Source organism: Pongo abelii, chromosome 12 (assembly GCF_028885655.2).
Source record: "Pongo abelii isolate AG06213 chromosome 12, NHGRI_mPonAbe1-v2.0_pri, whole genome shotgun sequence".
NCBI classification, from domain to species: Eukaryota; Metazoa; Chordata; class Mammalia; order Primates; family Hominidae; genus Pongo; species Pongo abelii.
In genome coordinates, this window is record NC_071997.2 from 106,728,855 (window position 1) to 106,749,397 (window position 20,543).

Here is a 20,543-nt window from a genome sequence, read left to right on the forward strand (position 1 = left end):
TGAGATACAAGTGAAGGAGGCATCAAGGATACCGCCAAGATTTTTAGTCTTCTTAACAAATATCTGAGTATCTACTATGGTCCAGGCCCTGTACTACACTTCACATCATTCCATTTAATTCAATCAATTTTTCCAAAGTAGGGGTTATCAAGCCCCTATCTAAAAAAGAAGTTCGGAGAGACTTTAAAACTAGCCTTTAGGCTGGGCATGGTGGCTCACGCCTGTAATCCCAGCACTTTGGGAGGCCAAGGCAGGTGGATCCCTTGAGGTCAGGAGTTTGAGACCAGACTGGCCAACATGGTGAAAACCCGTCTCTACTAACAATACAAAAATTAGCCAGGCATGGTTGCGCCTGCATGTAAATCCCAGCTACTGGGGAGGCAGAGGTGAGAGAATCACTTGAACTCAGGAGGTGAAGGTTGCAGTGAGCAGAGATCGCACCACTGCACTCCAGCCTGGGGGAAAGAGTAAGACCCCGTCTCTGAATGAATGAATGAACGAATGAATGAAACTTGCCTTTAGTCAAACAAGGGACAAAACAAATTTTAACTAATCCATGTTCTTTTTCTCTACACCATCCCCCCAACCACTCTAGCCACTGCTTCTTAATTTCTTGGCTGGATTCCTATCCTGTCTACACCTTAAATGTTAGTATTCCTTATAGTTTTTATTTTTTAATTTTTTTTTTTTTAGGGACTGTCTATGTTGCCCAGGCTGGAGTGCAATGGCTATTCATAGGCGCAACTGTGCACAATGCAACCTTGAATTCCTGGGCTCAAGCAATCCTCCTGCCTCCAGTCTCCCAGTAGCTGGGACTACAGGCACCCACCACCATGCCCAGCTTCCTTAGCTTTTGGAGGTCTTCTCGCTCCATGCTCATTGAAGCCACTATGACTTCAAGTAGTTTTATTTCTCAAGACTAGATTCCACTCCTTACCTCCCAACATAACATACAAATGTCTACTGGACACGTTAACTTAGATATCCTACAAGCACATGTCACAGGGCGGAATATCATGCCTCTCAGATCTGCTCCTTCTTGCATATTCCTTAAGTTAATGGCACCAATTGGCCCAGCCAGTGGCAGTACCAGAAATACGTGGCATAGAGCTACTGCTGCCACTCATGACGCCTCTATACAGCAAAGTACAAGCTTATTGTCAGATAGTTGGCACCACACAGTTTTTAGGGCCAGGCTCAGTGGCTCACACCTGTAATTCCAGCACTTTAGGAGGCAAGAGGATCGCTTGAGGCCAGGAGTTCGAGACCAATTTGGGCAACATTGCAAAACTCTGCCTCTACAAAAAACAAAAAAATCTAGCTGGGTATGGTGGCATGCATCTGTAGTCCTAGCTACTCAGGAGGCTAATGGGTAAGACTGCTTGAGCCCAAGAGTTCAAGGTTACAGTGAGTTATGATCACACCAATGCACTCTAGCCAGGGTGACAGACCTAGAATCTGTCTCAAGAAAAATAAATAATTTAGGGAATACATTAAAATACATCTTGTTTATTTTGAGTCTGGATTGTACTCAGAGATTGATAAAAGACTAATTTCTAGATAAATGTAGTCTTACTAAACTGAGTGTTTAAAATTCTACATCTTAAAAGAAAGGCGCGGTGACTCACACCTGTAATCCCAGCACTTTGGAAGGCCAAGGTGGGTGGATCACGAGGTCAGGAGATCGAGACCATACTGGCCAACAAGGTGAAACCCAGTCTCTACTAAAAATACAAAAATTAGCCGGGTGTGGTGGCACGCACCTGTAGTTCCAGCTACTGAGGAAGCTGAGGCAGGAGAACTGCCTGAACCCGGGAGGCGAAGGTTGCAGTGAGCCGAGATCACGCCACTGCCCTCTAGCCTGGTGACAGAGCAAGACTCCGTCTCAAAAAAAGGAAAAAAGAGAAAAAGAAAGGCCAGACATGGTGGCTCACGCCTGTAATCTCAACACTTTGGGAGGCTGAGGCAGGAGGATCCCTTGAGTTCAAGAGGTCGAGACCAGCCTAGACAACATAGAGAGATCTCATCTCTACTAAAAAAAACTAATCCAGGTGTGGTGGTGTGTGCCTATCATCCCAGCTACTTGGGAGGCTGAGGTGGAAGGATCGCTTGAGCCTGGAAGTTTGAGGCTGCAATGAGCTGTGACTGTGCCACTGCGCTCATCCTGGGTGACAGAATGAGACCCTGTCTCAAAAAAAAAAAAAAAAAAAAAAAGTTCTACATCTTTCTGGAGGTACATCAACAATAACTATGTAAGGTAAGAAAACAAAACAGAAAAACACAGACCAGGCGCATGGTGGCTCACACCTGTAATCCCAGCATTTGGGAGGCCAAGGCAGGTGGATCACTTGAGGCCAGAAATTTGAGACCAGCCTGGCCAACACTGCAAAACCCCATGTCTACTACAAATACAAAAATTAGGCTGGGCAGGGTGGCTCACACCTGTAATTCCAGGACTTTGGAAAGCTGAGGCAGGCAGACCACCTGAGGTCAGGAGTTTGAGACCAGCCTGGACAACATGTTGAAACCCTGTTTCTACTAAAAATACAAAAAATTAGCTGGGCGCGGTGGTGAGCAACTGTAGTCCCAGCTACTCAGGAGGCTGAAGCAAGAGAATTACTTGAACCCGGGAGGCAGAGGTTGCAGTGAGCCAAGATCACACCACTGCTCTCTAGCCTGGGAGAAAGAGTGAGAATCTCAAAAAAAAAAAAAAAAAAAAAAATTAGCCAAGTGTGGTGTCACATGCCTGTAATCCCACCTACTGTCTCAAAAAACAAAAATAGTGACTTAAAAGGTATAAAGCCTGTATTTCCCACAATGTAAAATGTCTTAGAAGAGCAACAAAGATACTGAGAATCATATTCTAACTTCAGATGATAAGAAAGTAGTAGTATTTTAGTGCACTTCTAAGAATCCTCCACTAGAATTGAAACTAGACAAGAGCAGCCACCAACTGTATACTACTCACCATTGCATCCCTAGTGCTTAGTAGAGGGTGCCTAACATATTAAAAGCCTCAATTTTTTTTTCAATAAATGGTAAACACAGGGGATTATAACTTAATTTTCTAGTTCGTAAAAAAAAGACTATGCTCATCTCAAAATGCAGATCTTTAATCTTTTTTTTTTTTTTAAGGCGGGGTCTCACTCTGTCACCCAGGCTGCAGTGCAGTGATGTGATCTCAGCTCACTGCAACCTCCACCTCCTGGGCTCAAGCAACCCTCCCACCTCAGCCTCCCAAGTAGCTGGGACTACATGTGTGTGCCATCAGACTTGGTTAATTTAACCTATCTTGAATCAGACACTACATCACAAGCAAAATAAACTCTCTTGAGAGATATAAAAACAAATGTAGCAAAATGCTGACAACTGGTGAATCTGGAAGATCTAAGGGGATTCATCGTAATGAGTGTTCTAACTTTCCTGTAGGTTAGAAATTTTTCAAAATAATGAAAAAGTTTTAAAAATGCTTAATCTCTTAAAGAGTTAATGTTTGAACAACTATTCTGATATTATATTTACCTTCCATAGCACTCTTGCCTATTTACTATGCTGAATATATATCCCCACACTAAAATATGCAAAAAGAAACTACTAGATTTTTTAGAATTACACCCCTATCTGGCCAGGTGTGGTGGCTCACGCCTATAATGCCAGCATGTTGGGAGGCCGAGGCAGGTGGATCACCTGAGGTCAGGAGTTCCAGACCAGCCTGGCCAACATGGTAGAACACCGTCTCTACTAAAAATTAGGCCAGGCACGGTGGCTCAGGCCTGTAATCCCAGTACTTTGGGAGGCCAAGACGGGTGGATCACCTGAGGTCAGGAGTTTGAGATCAGCCTGGTCAACATGGTGAAACCCTGTCTCTACTAAAAATACAAAAAAAAAATTAGCTGGGCGTGGCAGTGGGCGCCTGTAATTCCAGCTACTTGGGAGGCTGAGGAAGGAGAATTGCTTGAACCTGGGAGGCAGAGGTTGCAGTGAGCCGAGATCACGCCATTGCACTCCACCCTGGGCGACAGAGCAAGACTCCAGCTCAAAAAAACAGGGGGAAAAAAAAAAAAGAAAAGAAGGAAAAAAAAAAAGAAAGAAAAAGAAGCCAGGTGTGATGACTCACACCTGTAATCCCAGCACTTTGGGAGGCTGAGGCAGGCGGATCACGAGGTCAGGAGTTCTAGACCAGCCTGGCCAACATGATGAAACCCTGTCTCTACTAAAAATACAAAAATTAGCTGGGCGTGGTGGCACACGCCTGTAATCCCAGCTACTCAGGAGGCTGAGGCAGGAGAAATCGCTTGAACCCGGAAGGCAGAGGTTGCAGTGAGCCGAGACTGTGCCATTGCACTCCAGCGTGAGTGACAAGAGTGAGACTTATCTCAAAAAATAAAAAAAAAAGAAATATACACTTGTCCATTAATATCTAATTTAAGGAAAGCAAAAGCATTTATGTAAGACTAAGAATATATAACGAGGTAGATGAACAATACTCCCACTTTGTAAGCACAAATATTTACCAGGTTTCAAACCAGCAAAAAATCAAGAATGATAACTTATTATTCAATGCCAAGTGCTATGATATATAGGACCCACTGAAATCCTCTAATAGATTATGAATTTGCTGAATCACTTGCTGTTCAGTATTCTATAAAATAGTATCCATCAAAAGAATAAGATTGAAATTTAAGACTACAGTTCTACTTTGTTTAAAAAGCAAAAGTACTCCATTTCCCCCCAAGTAAATCAGCTAAGAATTACACATCTAAATTAAAGCTGTCTCCTTTAAATGTCACTGATCTGGACGGTGGTGGAACTACTTGGATTCAATACTACATTCCACTATCCTAAATAACAAAAATCTCATTATTTTGAAGGAGGACTGGATATTTACAAAAACAATAGCAAAATATCATTCACCCCAACTCTACTAATGTTACGAGTTTTAAAAAAGTGGAGTCAAAAATCATTTGAAGTCAAAAATTACCTCAACCTCCAGTTGAGATAGCAGAGAGATCTTTCTAACCCCTTCTCTCCAAAGTCACACCAACATAGAGAAAACAAGAAATATAAACTTTTCCTCCATTTCAATGAATAGACATTGCAATTGTAACCACAGTAGATGAAAACAAAGAAGCTTATGACTTCAAGGCCCATTGAAGACATCAAAGAGGAACAAGTCAATTCATTTGGGAGGGTTTAGCAGTAAGAGATATCAGACACCAAGGCGGAAAGTGAGGGCTGTATATAAGGACACCCCAACACATAGCTTCCATCTCACATACCAATATTGTCATCCCTCAAGACCAAGTAGGTGTCTAAAGGCTCATTCTCTAGAAAATCTGCAACAGATACACTCAGCAACACCAGGCTAAATGGAGTATGGGAATGAGACTACAGATAGAAGATTTGGAAAAATAAGATTAAATACAAATGTGTACAATGAAACTAAAGTTAACCCCACACCTGCCCACCCAAGTTCCTTTAGCTGCTCAGATTCAAGAAAGCAGGCAGTCAAGCTTACATTCTCCTCCCCACATTTCAGGCAGGTGATCTGAGTCTCTCTGGAGAAAGAGAATGGCTCCAGAAATAAGACCAACAGACATTAATGCTTGGAATCTCTCTCAGTGAAGGAAAAAAAAAAAAAAAAATTGGCTCACGTTCCATCATCTTGTAGCAGAGCCCACCAGTGAAAAGCCCTGCCCATGTTTACAGACCTTGAAAACATCTTTTCTTTGAGAATGCGTCTCACTCTGTTGCCCAGGCTGGAGAACAGTGGCGTGATCCTGGGTCTCTACAGCCTCAACCTCCCAGGCTCAAGCAATCTACCTACGTCTGCCTCCCAAGTAGCTGGGACTACAGGTGTGAACCACCATGATCAGCTACTTTTTTTTTTTTAATTTTTTGTAGAGACGGTAGTCTCCCTATGTTGCCCAGGCTGATCTCAAACTCCTGGGCTCAAACAATCCTCCTGTCTCAGCCTCCCAAAGTGCTAGGATTACAGGCATAAGCCACCACGTCCTGCTGCAAACATCTTTTTAATGACTTTTTTTTTTTTTTTTTTTGAGACTGAGTCTCGCTCTGTTGCCCAGGCTGGAGTGCAGTGGCGGGCTCTCAGCTCACTGCAACCTCCGCCTCCCGGGTTCAAGCAATTCTCCTGACTCAGCCTCCTGAGTAGCTGGGATTACGGGTGCACACCACCATGCCCGGCTAATTTTTGTATTTTTAGTAGAGACGAGGTTTCACCATGTTGGTCAGGCTGGTCTTGGAACTCCTGACCTCCTGATCTGCCTGCCTCAGCCTCCCAAAGTGCTGGGATTACAGGCGTGAGCCACCTCACCTGGCCTTAATGACTCTTTTTTTTTTTTTGAGACGGAGTCTCGCTTTGTCGCCCAGGCTAGAGTGCAGTGGCGCAGTCTGGGTTCACTGCAACCTCTGCCTCCTGGGTTCAAGTGATTCTCCTGCCTCAGTCTCCCGAGTAGCTGGGACTACAGGCGCTCACCACCACATCTGGCTTTTTTTTTTTTTTTTTGTATTTTTAGTGGAAACGGTGTTTTACCATGTTGGTCAGGATGGTCTCGATCTCTTGACCTCGTGATCCGCCCACCTTGGCCTCCCAAAGTGCGGGGATTACAGGCGTGAGCCACCGTGCCTGGACTTTAATGACTCATTCTTAATTATGAATGTGCAGTCTGAAATCAACAATCATTTGAGGAAGGCTTCCAAAAAAAATTTACAATAAAACAAGGGGGAGGGGGCAAAAAGGGAGGACTTGAAGGAAGGGAAGAGAAAGTAAGAAATAGAAGAAAACATCAAATAAGCTATCCTCCAAGAAGAGAAAACAGTATATTCAAAAAACAAGAATTTTAAAAAACAAATTTATGCCAGGCATGGTGGCTCACACTTAAAATCCCAGCACTCTGGGAGGCCAAGGTAGGAGGATCAATTGAGCCCAGGAGTTAAGACCAGCCTGGACAACATAGTGAGGCCCAGTCTCTACAAAAAATTTAAAAATTAACCAGATGCAGTGGCACATGCCTGTAGTCCTAGCTACTTAGGAGGCCGAGGTAGGAAGATCACTTGAACCCAGGAAGATCTCTTGAGCCCGGGAGATTGAGGCTGCAGAGAGCCCTGATCACGCCACTGCACTCTAGCCTGGGAGACAGAGCAAGACTGTCTCTAAAAAGAAAAGTCAAACAAAAAAATTTAAGGACCAGGCACAAGGACTCACACCTGTAATCTCAGCACTTTGGGAGGCTGAAGTCGGACAATCACTTGAGCCCAGGAGACAAAATGAGACCCATGTATAGAAAAAAAAGAGAAAAAATTAGCCAGGTGTGGTGGTATGCACCTGTGGTCCCAACCACTCAGGAGGCTGAAGTGGGAGGATTGCTTGGGCCCAGGAGGTTGAGGCTGCAGTAAGGCTGTCACAAACCTGGGTGACAGAGTGAAACCCTGTCTCCAAAAAAAAAAAACTAAGGAATAGACAAGAAAAAACTACCAGAAATTAAAAATATGACAGCTGAAAACCTTCAATATAAAGGTAAAAGGATAAAGTCAAAGAAATCTCCCAGGCAGTAGAACAAATTAACAAAGTTGGAAGGACCTGGAAAGGCCCACCAAGTACCCAGAACAACAGATTTATAAAAAAGACCCACCTACCAAGGTACATAATTATGAAATTTTTTATTAAGAATTTAAAAAATTAGAAATCTTCCAGAGATAAACTAGGCTACTATAAATAAATAATTATCCTACAAATAAAGGATAAAGAATCAGAATGGTATCAGAACTGTCAGCAACTAGAAGACAATGGAGTAATGTTTTCAAAGTCCTAAGGAAAACTGTTTTCAACCTATAACTCTATGCCTTGTCAAACACTCAACTGAGTGAAAAGGGAAGAATTCAGACTTTGTCAAACATGGAAAGCCTCAAAAAATTTCCTTTACCATGTACCCTTTTAGCAAAAAGCTACGACAGGATGATATGCTCAAAGGCAATAAACCAACAAAGAAAGGTATTGCAAAAAACAGGGTATCGCATACAGGAGAGACCCTTAGGAAATTCCCAAGGCATTAATTGTGCAACCAGGCATAATTAATAACCAGTCCATTATTGAAGCAGGACAGAGAAAATATCTAGTAGAGAGGTGTCCAGGAAAACAATAGAAACCAAAAGATTATTAACTGGTGGTTTGGCTATGTGGAAATTCATTTTGAGAGGTTGCTGTAGTACATAGGAAGACGGAGATTAATCAAATAAAGACGAATTTTTAACTTCAGAACAAAGGAAATATAGTAGGCTACTTAACTAAATGGAATATTTATACAGGCATAGTAATGTAACCACTGCATACCATTTTAACAAAGAACTGAAACAGAGAGTGGGATGAGATTATAAAAGGTTAAAATTCTCATCTAGGCCAGGCACAGTGGCTTATGCCTGTAATCCCAGACTGAGGCAAGAGGATCACCTGAGGTCAGAATTTCGAGACCAGCCTGGCCAACATGGTGAAACCCCATCTCTACTAAAAATACAAAAATTAGCCAGGCGTGGTGGTGCGTGCCTGTAATCCAAGCTACTTGGGAGGCTGAGGCAGGAGAATCGCTTGAACCCAGAAAGTGGAGGTTGCAGTGAGTAGAGATCGTGCCACTGCACTCCAGCCTGAGCAACAAGAGCTAAACTCCATCTCAAAAAAAAAAAGAGGGAAAAAAAACCTTTCAGAAAGCGCAGTGTAAATTATGGCAAGAGTCAACCACTAAGTCAATTTTCATTCCTGTCAGGTCATACAGAATCTCTGAAATCCTGAGAACACCTACATCATCTGATTAACTATATGAAATTAGGTGAGGGGAAAAGGCCTTCATATTGAATAAATGGTACGGGAGCAATCAAACATCCCTTCCACAAGCAAAAAAAAAAAAAAAAGTCGACCTCAATCTAAACCCCCCACCATATACAAAAATAACTCAAAATAGGGTCACATGTAAAATATAAAACTATAAAACTTTTAGGAAAACACAGAAGAAAATATTTGGGATCTATGATGGACAGAGTTCCTAAATACCAAAAGCATGATCCACAAAAAGAAAGTCCAAAAGCATGATTTATAAATTGGACCGCATCAAAGTTCCAAATGTTTGCCCTGTGAAAGCCCATGTGAAGAGGATGAAAAGACAAACTACAGACTGGAAGAAAATATCTGTAAACCGCATATCCAACAAAGGACTAGAATTTTATTTTATTGTATTGAGATAGAGTCTCACTGTCGCCCAGGCTGGAGTGATCACAGCTCACTGCAGCCTCAATCTCCCTGGCCTCAGCTGATCCTCCCATCTCAGTCTCCCAGATAGTCGGGACTACAGGTGCACACTACCACATCCAGCTAATTTTTTTCTTTTTTTGTAGAGATAGGGTTTCGCCATGTTGCCCAAGATAGTCTCAAGCAACTCACCCACCTAAGCCTCCCAAAGTGCTGGGATTACAGGTGTGAGCCACTGCACCTGGTCAAGACTAGAATTTTAAATGTACAAAGAACTCTCAAAACTCAACAGTTAAAAAACAATCCAATTAGAAAATCGGCAACCACATGAACAGACATTTTTCCAAAGATGGCAAATAAGCACATAAAAGGACTTTTCAACACCTTTGGCAATCAGAAAAATGCAAATGAAAAACCACAATGAGATTATCACTACACACTTACCAGAATGACTAAAGTACAAAATATGATAACGTTATCAAATGCTGGTGAGGATGCAGAGAAAGTGCACTCATACACTGCTGAGGATGGGGGTCTAAAATAGTATAGCCATTCTGGAAACAGTCTGGCAGTTTCTTATAAAACGAAACACGCAATTACTATGTGACCCAACAATTGCAGTTCTGGGTGTTTATTCCAAAGAAACAAAAATTTATGATCACACAACCTGTACACAAAATATTCCTAGCAGCTTTATTCATATTAGCTAAAAACTGGAATCAGCCCAGATGTTAGTCCATGGGTGAAGATTAAACAAACTGGCACATACCATGAAGTATACTACTCAACAAGAAAAAAAAAAAACTAATGGGCCCGGCACGGTGGCTCACGCCTGTAATCCCAACACTTTGGGAGGCCAAGGCCGAGGCCAGCAGATCACCTGAGGTCAGGAGTTCAAGACCAGTCTGGTCAACATGGTGAAACCTCATCTCCACTAAAAATACAAAAAAATTAGCTGGGTGTGGTGGTGCATGCCTGTAGTCCCAGCTACTTGGGAGGCTGTGGAAGGAGAATCGTTTGAACGCAGGAGGCAGAGGTTGCAGTGAGCCAAGATTGTGCTACTGCACTCCAGCCTGGGCAACAAAGTGACTCTGTCTCAAAAAAAAAAAAAAAAAAAAAATAGGCCAGGCATGGTGGCTCACGCCTGTAATCTCAACACTTTGAGAGGCCGAGGCAGGTGAGGCCGATCACCTGAGGTCAGGAGTCCAAGACCAGCCCGGCCAATGTAGTGAAACCCCATCTCTACTAAAAATACAAAAATTAGCTGGGCATGGTGGTGGGTGCCTGTAATCCCAGCTACTCAGGAGGCTGAGGCGAGGAGAATCACTTGAACTTGGGAGGCAGAGGTTGCAGTGAGCCAAGATCGTGCCATCACACTCCAGCCTAGGCGACAGAACAAGACTCTGTCTCAATAAAAACAAAAAACAAAAAACAAAAAACAAAACAAAACAAAAAAACAAATGATACACACAACTTGGATTAATCTCCAGGGAATTATGCTGAGTTGGGGAGTAGGGGGGAGCCAATCCCAAAAGGTTACATTCTATATGATTCCATTTATACAACATTTGTAAAATGACAAAATTTTAGAAATGGAGGACAGTTTCATAGTTACCAAGGTTTGGAGTGTAGAAATATCGGGAGGCTATAATTACAAAAGAACATGAAGGGCCCTTGTTCCTTGGAACTGTTGTATCATTGACTATGGTGGTGGATACATGAACCTATGAGTGACAAAATTGTACCAAATTTAATATACACACAAATGAATAAAAATAAAACTGGAGAATTTTAATAAGGCTGGTGTACTACACCAGATGTCAATATTCTGGTTGTGATGTTATAAAAGTTTCCCAAAACTGCTACCATTGGGAGAAACTGGGCAAAGTGTACAAGAGATCCCTTTGTATTATCTTTTACAACTGCATGAGAAATTACAATTATCTTAATAAAAATTTCAACTTAAAAAAGTCTGTACAGAAGCATTGCTAATTATAGGAAAGAAACAAATCAACACTGTCCTTTGTTCTAATTTTGATATGATGTACTTTTTGGGTCTCCAGAATAATGGTTTTTCCATTTTCTAATGTTTTACAACCTTGGAAGCTCTGTTTCTGGGTCATATTTGAAACACAGCATTCTAGGCCAGGCGTGGTGGCTCCCACCTATAAATCCCAGCACTCTGGGAGGCTGAGGCAGGAGTACTGATTGAGCCTAGGAGTTCGAAACTAGCCTGGGTAACATGGCGAGACCCCGTCTCTATTAATTTTTTTTAATCAATAGTAAATAATAAATAATAAAAAAAGAAATGTAGCATTCCATTAATAGTTGCTGTTTTCCTCAAAAATATTATTTTTCAGCTCTGGAAAGAAGAATAAACATCAAGCAATCACTTATGCTTGCAACCCAAAATACACTGCACTGTCTTCAAATAAAAACGTTTTTCTCATTTCAGATTTCCCTTAAGACTGAGTTTTCTTCACTAAAATTTCATTTTAATCAACTTTCAAATTCCTTTTCTTTTTTTTTTTCTTTGAGACGGAGTTTCACTCTTCTTGCCTAGGCTGGAGTGCAATAACGTGATCTCGGCTCACCACAACCTCTGCCTCCTAGATTCAAGCGATTCTCCTGCCTCAGCCTCCCGAGTAGCTGGGACTACAGGCATGCGCCACCATGCCCAGCTAATTTTCGTATTTTTAGTAGAAACGGGGTTTCTCCATGTTGGTCAGGCTGGTCTCAAACTCCCGACCTCAGGTGATCCACCGGCCTTGGCCTCCCGAAGTGCTGGGATTACAGGCATGAGCCACCGCACCGGGCCTCAAATTCCTTTTCTTATAATCCAAATTTAATGAACTAATTTCATAAACCCTCAATTATTCATCTATTTGAAGGACCCACCTCTATGACCTTTACAAGACTTTCCGTCTTCTGGGTTCAGATAATGTCCTGTTAACCTCAACATCCTTTGTAACTCCTTTAAACTCTTTTTTTATATATAAAATAAAGTTTTAAAAAGCTGGCCTTGGTGGCTTTAGAGGCTGAGGCAGGAAAACTGCTTGAACCCAGGAATGTGATCCAGTCTGGGCAACAAAGCAAGACCCTGTCTCTACAAAAATCAAATAAAATAAAAATGAAACTCTTCCTTATGACTTAACCATCTCAATAAACAGTTTTCCCAGGCAAATCTCTTCAGCTAATCATACAATTTATATTTTGTGCTAAATAATGGTCTCTTACTTGTAAATCAACACTCAACAAGCTCCTACTCCTCCGTTCTTCACAACTGCTACCACAGCTCTGCCTAGGCAACCTTCTGCTGTTAAAAGTTGAAAGATGGCCGGGCGCGGTGGCTCATGCCTGTAATCCCAGCACTTTGGGAGGCAGAGGCAGGCGGATCATGAGGTCAGGAGATCAAGACCATCCTGGCTAACACAGTGAAACCCTGCCTCTACTAAAAATACAAAAAATTAGCCAGGCGTGGTGGCGGGCGCCTGTAGTCCCAGCTACTCGGGAGGCTGAGGCAGGAGAATGGTGTGAACCCAGGAGGCGTAGCTTGCAGTGAGCTGAGATTGCACCACTGCACTCCAGCCTGGGCGACAGAACGAGACGACGTCTCAAAAAAAAAAAAAAAAAAAAAAAGTTGAAAGAGATTGCCAGTATTTCTCCTATTAGCCTCTCCCTTTTGCAAACAAAACAAGAATACCAGTATTTCCTTTGCCGTGCTTGTGCATCATTATACACCACAATTCTTGAAAAGAAAATAATTATCCCTAACATCATCGGCTCTTCTCTATTATGCTCTAAGATGGCAAAGGACAAGTAACCAGAACAAAATCCTTGATATTTTATTCTAAGACTTGTTACTTACCTATTCGTGCCCCTCCAAAAACAAATACAAAAACAAAAACAAAACCACAGCAACTCTACTCTACTTTTCAAATTGAAATTGATGAGCAGGAAAACTATCATTGATTTTTTTTAAACACAACAATGAAATTCTCAGAATGAGCAATGTGGTTATGAATAAGATTGGCTGTGGATTCTAATAAAAACTCCTGGCCGGGTGCAATGGCTCATGCCTGTAATACCAGCACTTTGGGAGGCCGAGGCGGGTGGATCACCTGAGGTCAGGAGTTTGAGACCAGCCTGGTCAACAGGGTGAAACCCCGTCTCTGCTAAAAATACAAAAATTAGCCAGGCATGGTGGCTCATGCCTGTAATCCCAGCTACTCGGGAGGCTGAGGCAGGAGAATCATTTGAACCCGGGAGGTGGAGGTTGCAGTGAGCCAAGATGACGCAACTGCACTCCAGCCTCGGGAACAAAAGTGAAACTCTATCTCAAAAAAAAAACTAATTAGCCATGTGGCCTTTTGGCCTTCTCAAAGTTACTTCACCTCACCAGTCTCGGTTTTCCCACTTTGAAAATTCATTTAAGGGTTAATTCCTGCACTAACATTCTATGATTCTAACATTCCAAGAAGGTCTATGTAACTACAGACAACAAAAAGACAAATCTGCCTTCAACATCTGAAAGTACAGACCAGTGATATTAAAGCATGGGAAAGTATCATAAAGGATCCTCTCGATTCACAACCACTGGTTAACAGTAGCTAACACCTGTAACAGGAGGGGCTGTCTGTGATCAAATGCTCTTTTAGAGAGCTGGGTCGAGTGTTAGTTTTTTGGGTTTTGTTGAGCGGTGGGGAAAATATATCTAAAACATTTACTATTTAAACCATTTTCTAAAACATAACACTAAATTTGCCATCTTAACCATTTTTAATGTGTACAGTTCAGTAGGTGTTAAGTGTATCACACCATTGTGCAACAGATCTCCAGAGCCTTTTCATTCTGCAAAACTGTAATGCGTTGTTTTATACTCATTAAACGCCTTCCTATTTCCCTCTTCCCCAGCCCCTGGTAATCATCATTATTTCTGTTTCTATGAATTTGACTTTAGATAGCCTCATATTCATATAAATGAAATCACATAGTATTTGTCTTTTCATGCATTTCAAACATTTTTAAGTGTAGAATTCAGTGGCATTAAATTAATTCACACTGTTATACAACCATCATCACTATTCCTCTCTGGAACTTTTTCATCCTCCCAAACTAAAACTCTGTGATCATTAAGCAATAACTCCCCATTACTCTGTCCCCCAGGCCCTAGTAACCACTATTCCACTAATTTGTCTACTATAGGTACCTCACACATTATTTGTCCTTTTGTGTCCAACTCATTTTACTTAGTAAATTATTTTCAAGGCGCATCCATGTGGCAGCATGTTAGAATTTCCCTCCCTTTTAAGGCTGAATAATATTCCATTCTATGTGTATACCACATTTTGTTTATCCATTTATCCACTAATGAACATGTGAGTTGTTTCCACCTTTCAGCTATCGTGAATAATGCTGCTATGAATGCTGGTGTACAAATAGCTGTTTGAGTCTTTTTTGTTGTTGTTTGTTTTGAGACAGGGTCTTGCTCTGTCACCCAGGCTGGAGTACAGTGGCATGATTATCAGCTCACTGCAACCTCCACTTCCCAAGTTCAAGTGATCCTCTCACCTCAGTCTCCCAAGCAGCTGGTACTACAGGCATGCGCCACCATGTACAGCTAATTTTGGGGGGTTTCTTGGTAGAGACAGGATCTCACCATGTTGCCCAGGCTGGTCTTGAACTCCTGAGCCCAAGTGATCTGGCTCCTAAAGTGCTGGGATTTACAGGCACGAGCCACCTTGCCTGGCCCTGTTTGAATCTTTGATTTAAATTATCCTGGATATAACTTGAAGTGAGATCACTAGATCATATGGTAATTTCATTTTTAATTTTTTGAGAAACCACCTCTATTGTTTCTCACTGTGGCTGCACCATTTCACATTCCGACCAGCAATGCACCAAGGTTCCAATTTCTCTACAACCTCATCACTTGTTTTTGTCTTTTGTTGTTGTTGTTATAACTATCCTAAATGGTCACAAAATAACATCTCACTGTGGTTTTGATTTGCATTTCCCTAATTATTAGTGATGCTGAACATCTTTCCATATGTTTATTGGGCATCTGCTTAGCTTCTTTGGAGAAATACCTAGAGAGGTTTTTTTTTAAAATAGTAATTATGAAACACTTCACAAATTTGCGTGTCATCCTTGCGCAGGGACCATACTAATCTTCTCCGTATCATTCCAATTTTAGTATATATGCTACCGAGACAAGCACTCTGGATGGTCTTTTGGGGTTTTCTGTTTAAGACAGAATCTCACTCTGTCATCCAGGCTGGAGTGAGATGGTACAATCATAGCTCACTGCAGCTTCAAACTCCTGGGCTCAAGTGATCCTCCCATCTCAGCCTCCTGAGTAGCTGGGACTACAGGTATGCACCACCACACCCAGCTAATTTTTTATTTAAAAGCTTTTTTTGTAGAGATGGGGGTCTGGCTAAGTTGCCCAGGCTGGTCTCGAACTCCTGAGCTCAATCTATCCTCCTGCCTCAGCCTCTCAAAGTGTTGGAAATACAGGTGTGAGCCACAGCACCCAGCCTAATCAATCACGTCTTAAATGCAGGTTAGTGGAACCAACCTACTCTTCCAAAACTTAGCAAAATCATCCTGACAACAAAATGTATGTATTATACCTCTCTTAGGGACAAGAGCCTTTACCAACTTGATTTCTTACATGGAGCCCAGAGACTCCAATTCCCAATGAAAAACATTCCCTGTTAAAAAAGGAGTAAGCCTGTGGTGGAGAAAGGATTAATGACACCAAAAGGTAGCACATCCAGTATAGAAGCAGCCCACTAAAAGCTTGTGCTTTGGGGACAAATCCATGTAATTCCCACATCACTAATAAGTAATGCATTCCTGAGCTCATACTACCAAGATGGTTATGGTCAAATCAACCACTGAAATCTTCTCATCCAAAAGCAGTAACTCTCTTGAGACTATTTTTCAAACATCCTTTCAATTTCTTTTTCTTTTCTTTTTTTTTGAGACAGAGTTTTGCTCTTGTTGCCCAGGTTGGATTACAATGGCACGATCTCGGCTCACCGCAACCCTCCGCCTCCCTGGTTCAAGCAATTCTCCTGCCTCAGAGCCTCCCAAGCAGCTGGGGCAACAGGCACACACCACCACGCCTGGCTAATTTTTGTATTTTTAGTAGAGACGGGGTTTCACCATGTTGGCCAGGCTGGTCTCAAACTCCTGACCTCTGGTGATCCACCTGCATTGGCCTCCCAAAGTGCTGGGATTACAGGCATGAGCCACTGCGCCCGGCCACAGCTAATATTCTTAAGTCCGATCCCAATCTACTTCATATAATGATCAGAAAGTACGTAAAAAGGATAAATTTTAAATAAACTACCCCCAATTCATATTAAGAGGATCCTGATTGTACCACCTGTCTGCCTACCTGCCTGCCTTCATTCATTATTTATGGTGCACCCATTAAGTGCAGGTACTCTCCCAGGTGTTTAGCACACATGAAAAAAAAAAAAAAAGACAAAAATTTCTGCCTTTGTGCAACTTATATTCTGGTGCCCTTGGATTCGTTTTGAGATTGGTTGAGTGTAACATACCAGTAATTTGTTTTTTGCAGCAGTCTCCAATAAATCTGACCATAAATACAATACATAATTTCTAATATGGATGTATGAGAATTGAAATATATATAGAAAAATTCAAATACAGTAGTCTTTGTGAACACCATCCCATAAATCTATAAAAATTATTTCTTCAAAAAACCAATAGCCAATAAGAAACTTAAATGACTGCACCTGAAATAATGAGGGTCTGCCTTATTTTGGCAGTCAGGTCCTTCTGAACACCTGCAAGGTAACTACTTCTATACAAACCTCTGGATGTTTTCTGTTTTTGTTTTATCACACACAGTCTTGCTCTGTCACCCAGGCTGGAGTGCAGTGGTGTGATCTGAGCTCACTTCACCTTTGAACTCCTGGACTCAAGTGGTCCTCCCACCTCAGCCTCCCCTGTAGCTAGAACTACAGGAACATGCCACCATGTCCTGCTAATTTTTTGTTTTTGCAGAGATGGGGGTCTATGTTGCCCAGACTGGTCTCAAACTCCTGACCTCAAGTGAACTTCCCAACTCAGCCTCCCAAAGTGCTGGGATTACAGGTTTGAGCCACCATGCCCAGTCCTCAGGATGTTTTAACAATCAAGTGACCACTCAAAAATTTCATTATCATTTATAGAGAATGCTCTAGATTTTAAAAACAACACAGCCCGACGCGATAGTGCTCTCCTGTAGTCCCAGCTACTTGAGAGGCTGAGGAAGGAGGATTGCTTAAGCCCAGGAGTTTGAGGCTACAGTGAGCTATGATTGCACCACTGCACTCCAAGTTGGGTGACAGAGTGAGATTTAATCTTTTAAACAACAACAACAAACCCTTGTCACTTAACAAAATTTAACACATTCCTGAAAGTAGTCTACATTCAAAGTATTTCTAGTCATCTGCACATTGACCAACAGGCTACTTTACATTGTTTAGACACATACCATCCAGTATGGTAGCTACGAGCCACGTGTAGCTATTAACCATTTGAAATATGCCTCTTTAAAATTTATTTTTCATTACATAATATACATCCATGTAGAAATACGCCTAATCTAAATTGAGATGAGTTGTAAGCATAGCTTACAAACCAGAGAAAAAGAATGTGAAATATTTCAACAATTTTAATTTTTTTTTCATACAGACAGGGTCTCACTATGTTGCCCAGGCTGGTCTTGAACTCTTGGGCGCAAGCAATCCTCCCACCTCGGCCTGCCAAAGTGCTGGGATTACAGGTGTGAGCCACTGAGCCTGCCCTCAACAATTTTTAAATCTTGATTACACAATAAAGTAACATTCTAGATATGAGTTAAAATATACTATTAAAATTTACTTTTTAGGCCAAGTGCGGTGGCTCACGTCTGTAATCCCAGAACTTTGGGAGGCCGAGGTGGGTGGATCACCTGAGGTCAGGAGTTCTTGGCCAGCCTGGCCAACATGGCGAAACCGCATCTCTACTAAAAATACAAAAAAATTAGCTGGGCATGGTAGTGGGTATCTGTAATCCCAGCTACTAGGGAGGCTGAGGCAGGGAGAATTGCTTGAATCTGGGAAGCGGAGGTTGCAGTGAGCCCAGATCGTGCCACTACACTCCAGCCTGGGCAACACAGCGATACTCCATCTCAAAAAAAAAAAAATTTTTTTTTACTTTTTAAAATGTGACTATTTGGCCAGGTACAGTGGCTCATGCCTGTAATCCCAGGATTTTGGGAGGCCAAGGTGGGTGGATCACCTGAGGTCAGGAGTTCAAGACCAGCCTGGCCAACACGGTAAAACCCTGTCTCTACTAAAAAATTCAAAAATTAGTTGGGCATGGTGGCACACACCTATAATCCCAGCTACCTGGGAGATTGAGGCAGTAGAATTGCTTGAACCTAGGAGGCGGAGGTTGCAGTGAGCCAAGATTGCACCACTGCACTCCAGTCTAGGCAACAGAACAAGACTCCATATCTTTAAAAAAAAAAAAAAAAAAAAAAAAAAAAGTGGCTATTAAAAGTAATATATGCGGCTCACATTATTTCTTTTGAACAGCACTAGTTAAACGCAATGGTAGACCTTTTTTTTTTTGAGACGGAGTCTCGCTCTGTTGCCCAGGCTGAAGTGCAGTGGTGCAATCTCGGCTCACTGCAAGCTCCGCCACCTCCTGGGTTCATGCCATTCCCCCACCTCAGCCTCCCGAGCAGCTGGGACTACAGGCGCCCACCACCACAAACAGCTAATTTTTCGTATTTTTAGTAGAGACAAAGTTTCACCATGTTAGGTAGGATGGTCTCGATCTCCTGACCTCGTGATCCACCCGCCTTGGCCTCCCAAAGTGCTAGGATTATGGGCGTGAGCCACCGCGCCCGGCCCAATGGTATTTTAAACCTGTGCACAGAGCTAATACATGAATGTGTTCAAGCTGTACTCAGAATCATTTATTTTCTCAACTTACACTATTCAATATCTTATATATGAAAACATTTTTATCTGAAAGTATGAAAATGTCAGAGTCTAGGCTGGGCGTGGTGGCTCATGTCTGTAATCCCAGCAGTTTGGGAGGCTGAGGCAGGTGGATCACCTGAGGTCAGGAGTTCAAGAGCAGCCTGACCAACATGATGAAACACCATCTCTACTAAAAATACTAAATTGGCCAGGCGTGGTGGTGCGCGCCTGTAATCCCAGCTACTCAGGAGGCTGAGGCAGGAGAATCGCTTGAACCTGGGAGGCAGAGCTTGCAGTGAGCAGAGACTGCGCCACTACACTCCAGCCTGAGCAACAAAAGCAAAACTCCATCTCAAAAAAAAAAAAAAAAAAGGAGGGCAGGTGTGGTGGCTCCCACCTATAATCCCAGCACTTTGGGACGCTGAGGCGGGCAGATCACCTGAGGTCAGGAGTTCGAGACCAGCCTGGCCAACATGGTGAAACCCCGTCTCTACTAAAAATACAAAATTAGCCAGGTGTGGTGGCATATGCCTGTAATCCCAGCTACTTGGGAGGCTGAGGCAGAAGAATCACCTAAGCCAGGGAGGCGGAGGTTGCAGTGAGCCGAGATCACACCATTGCACTCCAGCCTGGGCAAAAAGAATGAAACTCCGTCTCAAAAAAAAAAAAAAAGAAATTGTTTAGTGGAGCACCAACAAATACTTGGGTACCACGGTGTGCAGGATGTTCAATCCATAAAATAACATGTTCTGCCACACCTCCACAGCAGAAGAGTCACATATTCTATATACAGCTAATATGCACTGTGCTCCTACAAAGTGCCTGGCCCTGGCACCATGTGAAGTGCTTTACTCTCACTAACCCCTAAAATCCTCACAACTACCCTATGTGGTAGACATTATGATTGACACTTTTTTTTTTTTGAGACAGAGTTTCACTCTTGTTGCCCAGGCTGGAGTGCAATGGCACGATCTTGGCTCACCACAACCTCTGTCTCCCGGGTTCAAGCGATTCTCCTGCCTCAGCCTCCTGAATAACTGGGATTACAAGCATGCGCCACCACGCCCAGATAATTTTTGTATTTTTAGTAGAGACAGGGTTTCTCCATGTTGATCAGGCTGGTCTCAAACTTCCGACCTCAGGTGATCCGCCTGCCTCAGCCTCCCAAAGAGCTGGGATTACAGGCGTGAGCCACCGTGCCCAGCCTTAACACTCTTAAAGAGCCTGAAGCCAACAGAGGTTAAGTAATCTGCCAAAGTTGCACAGCTAGTAACCTGTGGAAACAAGATTCC

The 20,543-nt window shown here is 42.5% G+C and overlaps 1 protein-coding gene, 1 long non-coding RNA gene and 1 other non-coding gene across 3 annotated transcripts in view; all 3 read right to left on the reverse strand.

Annotated features, from left to right (window-relative positions):
- Window positions 1-19,611, reverse strand: part of LOC134759653 (uncharacterized) — a 47,517-nt gene extending 27,906 nt beyond the window's left edge. Inside the window, exon 1 of the long non-coding RNA XR_010136204.1 lies at window positions 10,872-19,611. This is a non-coding gene — a long non-coding RNA (uncharacterized LOC134759653). The remainder of the gene's footprint in view (window positions 1-10,871) is intronic.
- Window positions 1-20,543, reverse strand: part of RAB10 (RAB10, member RAS oncogene family) — a gene marked incomplete at its 5' end in the record, with an annotated part of 102,850 nt that overhangs the window by 79,139 nt on the left and 3,168 nt on the right.
- Window positions 15,370-15,476, reverse strand: LOC112132248 (U6 spliceosomal RNA). Its single transcript, XR_002914043.1, has one exon. It is a non-coding gene; the product is annotated as a U6 spliceosomal RNA (small nuclear RNA).